Here is a 5,357-nt window from a genome sequence, read left to right as displayed (position 1 = left end):
GGCCTCCCAAAGTGCTGGGATTACAGGCTTGAGCCACCGCGCCCGGCCATTAATTTCCTTTTTTTTTTTTTAATTAGTTTTTAGTAGAGATAAGGTCTCATTATATTGCCCAGGCTGGTCTTGAACTCCTGAGCTCAAGTGATCCTTCTGCCTTGGCCTCCCAAAGTGCTGGGATTACAGGCATGAGCCACCTCACCTGACTGTAGTTTTCTTTTAATAAAGGGAAGAGAATTGTGTTTTCATGGAATAATCTTACCAATGTTTGAGTAGTAAAGTAAAATTTAAAATGCATGTGCTAATTTTATATCCTTGTTAAAACACAGCATTCTTTAGTTTTAAGGGAAAAAATGTATGTCAATTACTAACTCAAGCTGGTTTTTGTTCTCTTCAAACTTTCCGTCACACGTTCATATAACCTATAACATCAAATAAGCAGGCATTTATGTGATTTCTAAATATTTCAGATAGACTATTTCTATGTATTTTTTTGGTTTTATTTTACCTTTAAAATAAATACATTTTTTATTTTATTTTATTTTTATTAAGTAAGCTTTGATCACAGCTCTTCTCTGTTCCATTTTCCCTACAGGCTACCACTACTCTCCCTTTTACATACTCTTCCTGTTTTTGTCATAATGATTTGCAGGAATGACAATCCCACCCCATGCCCCCCCCCAAAAATTGCTGCACTCATATCATACAAACTTGGATGACCAAGATTTAATGTAAAGTGATTGTATTGTATAATGGATTTCAACTCCTAAGTAGTAGAGAAGACATCTCAGTCTGAAAAAGTGAATATAAGAGTAAAAGATCTCCAAAGTACTGTATACTTTTAATGATGATCATCTTGATGCTTTACCCTATTTCATCTATTTGCAATCGGTATATTTGTAAATATAATTATTGTCTTTAAATTATTTTCTAAGGATAAATTTCCAGGTGTGGTATTTATAGAGCTATTAAAATAATATTTAGTGGCTTTTCCAATTGCCAGATGTTTGAATTATTTACAAAGCTTTACAAAGCTACAAGTGTGCAAGTATCTGCTCATTTTACCAAAAGCTAGCCAGATTGTTGTATTAATAGCTGTAAATCACAGTTATATTTGCTTTCTTATTAACTTGAAATGTCAATGTTGAGGTGAATTCTTGCTTTTCAACTTTACTACTGTGATTCTTATGTGTGTGTGTGATATTTGAAGACGTGAAAATCCCCTTTCACCCTTTTCGGTATCTAGGGAGCCAGATTTCTTTCTGTTTGTTAAGATATAATACAATTTCTCACAAATGTGAAAGACCCAGTCTTCAGGTTCTCTAAAATAATTTACTGTGTCAAGTTTTGATAATATTCCTAGCTCTCTGAAAATGATTGAATCAAATAAGTATTTTTTTTTTTTTCTGCAAACACTACCCACCAGAACAATTTCCGGTTGTTAAATAGTAAAGTCACCATTCCTTTGGTAATGACTATTTAAAGGAACTCCCTTGGAAATGAATTTTGTAATAGGTGATTTTTTATTATGTTTTTACTCTGTGCGATACTGATCCTTGCACTGGATTTCAGTTTGGCAATATGCTTTTTAAAACTGAGAGTCTTAAGGTGACTTTGGATATTAGCATTTTTCACTAAGTTTTTTGGATTTGAAAGTACCTTTTGACATTGAGTATTTCTTGGTGATGCTAAAAAAATTGATAAATAGCTGACAAACCTCTGTAACCTACAGGTAGGCTAGATCAATGTTATACATTTCTAATGTCAAGGTGTCTTTAAAGTAGAGAATTTTGAAGAGTAGAAAATCATAGCTGTCAAAATGCACAAAGATGAACATTCAGAAAGAATTGCTGAATCATCTGCTTGGCTTATAGAGTAGGCGTTCTCATTTCTTTAAAGGTTAACACATTATTACCCTTTATTATATTCTAAACATATATGTACATTTTCTTTTCCTCATAAAGGTTTTTTTAATGTTTACGGACTCAAGGTTTTTGGACTGTGTGCAATTCTTTTGACATTTTCTTATTAATCTATCTCTCTAACAGAAATGAGAACATTTTTGAAAAGATGAGAATTCCATACAGGAGATAAAAGATGAGTTATATACATTGAAAATGTCTCATAAATGCCCAAAATATGTTATATTTTCAAAAGCAGGCATCAAAAGGGTATATAAATGCTATGATCTAACTTTGTTAACAAAAAATTATAAAACTACACCAAATAATCATGAATATTCATAGAAAACAGGATTAGAAGTAAATACAGCAATATTTAACAGGGATTACTTAAAATGGTATTGTAGGGAGAGTTTTAAAACTTTTTTTCTGTGTGTTCAAAATCTCCAACAATGCATATATATTTATAATTAGGGAAATGTGTTTTTGAAAGAAAAAAATATTTCTCATACCACTGCCCCTTAAGTGGCATATCCAAATTTTACATTGATCCAGTTGCAGTTAAGCCTTGTAAGGAACATGAGTATGTACTGTCTGTAACCTGATACTTTGTTCTAGCTTTCCTGCAGCACCAAAATTCTTTAAATAGGGACCCTGTGGGGTGGCTGCGGGGACAGGGGTTGAGGGGTGGCAGGGACCTCATTCAGTTTTAGTTTAGTTGAAGTAACTAAATCCAGATACTAAAATTTCTTTTCTTTTTTTTTTTTTAGATACTAACAAATGTTGAATTAATTGACAGATGTGTACAATCCACAAAACAAAATACAGCATAATGTGTTTTATGGAACCAGATACTAAAATTTCAAAATAAATATTTATTTGCCAGAACTATGAACTCATGTATACTAGAAATAACTAGTTAGCTAAAATCATGTTTAAATCCTTTACTTATTTTAAAATAATGCATTTGAATTTTATTATAGATAATATTTTAACAATGTAAAAGTAGTACACAAAGTTTCTGGCGTTTCTGATTGATGTCAGGAATTTTGAAGATGATGTAAATTATTTAAAAATCCTAATTTAAGTAACCCGTATTTTAATATTATATACTTAAAAAATAGCTTAAAATTAAATAATACCTAAAGCAGAGTCAGCCTTCCTTTTATCTGTATATTAACTTTAACTTCTTTTCACATATGGTGTTTAATGGCTGTAATGATTTTTCACCTAGTATGGAATACATAAATATATAGTTGTGACATTCTGTGTTGAAATATTGGCATGTTAACCCATTTGGCCTGTTTAATTAGGAAATAAAGATGGTAGAGCCAGTCGGAAAATGAATAGTTAATCGTGGAGGAGGAGAAAACATAGCTCAGTACTTTGACTAGAGGCAGCTGGGAAAGTGACGTCCTGTAGCATTTGCTGTTCTAGAAAGTACAGAGACACGTAGTGAAAATGGGAGGATCTAGAAGGAGGCTGTCTCCTGTGTAGTGTATATTTATCTGTAAGTGAGCCGTTGGGGAAGGATTGAATACAGAGACGCTGTCTGCTTGCTGCCTTAAGACAGCTAGCTGAATTGCTGATTAACTTTTAAAATACCCAGCTTGGTTTATTTTTCTTAGAATCTGTCTATTGCTAAGACTGGGGACACTGTTTTCTTTTACAAAGGGAAATCTAAGTTAATTTCAAGGCATTCGAAATGGGGAAAGACTATTATTGCATTTTGGGAATTGAGAAAGGAGCTTCAGATGAAGATATTAAAAAGGCTTACCGAAAACAAGCCCTCAAATTTCATCCGGACAAGAACAAATCTCCTCAGGCAGAGGAAAAATTTAAAGAGGTCGCAGAAGCTTATGAAGTATTGAGTGATCCTAAAAAGAGAGAAATATATGATCAGTTTGGGGAGGAAGGTAAGTATTCTCTGCATATCTTTCTGTCTCTTCAGCTCTGTCTCTTTTTTTTCTCTCTCCCAGCCTTTTTTCCCCTCTCTCTCAGCTTGTGGTAATCCTTAAATTGGATTCTCAGTCATATCAAAAGTAGAAGGACAAATAATGGATAATAACAAGATTTCATCTCTGATCATATGAATGAGTATTGCAGAGCTATGAATGAAATGTCCTTGTTTGCCTTTTTTATTTTAGCATTTTGTATTATACATATTTTTCATTAGACTTACAATGTTAACATTGTATATTTTAAAAGAAACCTTGAATTCCCATACCTATTAGTAAATTGTGTCAAAAGTCTTATGCAACCTGTTTCGTTTCCTAACGAATTTTTTTGCGAGAACCAATTGAGTCTTTAGTCATTTAAAACCTTAAGATTGGCGTTTCAGGTTCTGAGTAGTTTATACTGTATTCACAAAAACAAAAAGTAGTTTTTTGCCTTTCTTATAGCAAGGCTAGTTTAGACTGAACAAGACAGAGTTGTGACTCTCAGAAGCAGAAGGCGCAGGCATTTAGCTTCTAGTTGTTTTTGGCATTCTGCCTGGAGAGGAAAGAATTTTCCTGATGTCATAAAATACCAGAACAAGTTTTTAGCTTAATTGTAAACAATAATTGTGTGCCAAGAAAATGAGATCTCAGAAATACAATTTTTGACCTAAAATGGCCACCTAGTTAGAATAATTATTGATTTACTTTTAGGTGACATTATTTCTTTTGAAATTGTACTATCTAGGTATAGAGAAAAACATGACAACTTCCCTTTCCTCTCCCTGCAATACTTTTGTTTTTTGCATTGTGAGATCAAAAACTAGTGAGCACAGTAAAAGAGGATAATTTCAGATTATCCTTTTCTCATTCTTCATTTTAAATCAGGTTTGTCCATCACTTCCATATAAATGGGGCTATGAAGTAAGACTATTTCAAATAACTAATTGATAACAAAAAACTTTGACTTGTACTGGTTTGGGGATTTTCAACTTTTAACATCAGGACTAAGTTATTTTATTATTAGTTTTTCCCCCAAAATACTGGCTTTCAAATCATTGTAGCTATGAAAACTTTTTTGTTATCCCTTTGATTCCTTTATTACATTTAACATCAAATTTTCCTAGAAATATATCCTTAAAATTATAGTGAAGCAGTGACTGCTTATTTTGAATGAAACAAATATAGATAAGCAGGGTGATTGTATATAGAGGGTTTTTTTTCCTTCTTGTTTTGTTTAACTTTTCTGATCTATGAGTTGCCCAAAATTGAAGTTTATGTTGCTGGTTTTGGTGTGGTGAGGACCTACAGTGTCAGGTTCTCACAAAGTAAATATTGAAAAAGGCAAATACTGGGCAGTTCAATCCTGCATGATACCCATGGCCATATTACCCAATATATCATGACTTGGTTTATCTCAAAAGCTAAGCAGGATTCTGAGATACTACCAATAATGTACTACTATTTCTGAAGGAGTTATTTTGTAATTTTGTAAAGAAATTCACAAACATGGAATAACACTGTG

The 5,357-nt window shown here is 32.5% G+C and overlaps 1 pseudogene; it reads left to right on the top strand.

Moving 5' to 3' along the window:
• The window catches only part of LOC108533032 (dnaJ homolog subfamily B member 4 pseudogene), a 27,334-nt pseudogene extending 23,056 nt beyond the window's left edge, over window positions 1–4,278 (top strand).
• The last annotated feature ends 1,079 nt before the right edge of the window (window positions 4,279–5,357 follow it).

Source organism: Rhinopithecus bieti, unplaced genomic scaffold (genome assembly GCF_001698545.2).
Source record: "Rhinopithecus bieti isolate Rb0 unplaced genomic scaffold, ASM169854v2 scaffold_10654, whole genome shotgun sequence".
Classification (NCBI taxonomy): domain Eukaryota; kingdom Metazoa; phylum Chordata; class Mammalia; order Primates; family Cercopithecidae; genus Rhinopithecus; species Rhinopithecus bieti.
The sequence above is the reverse complement of the archived record's forward strand: the minus strand, read 5'-3'. Positions and strand labels throughout refer to the sequence as shown.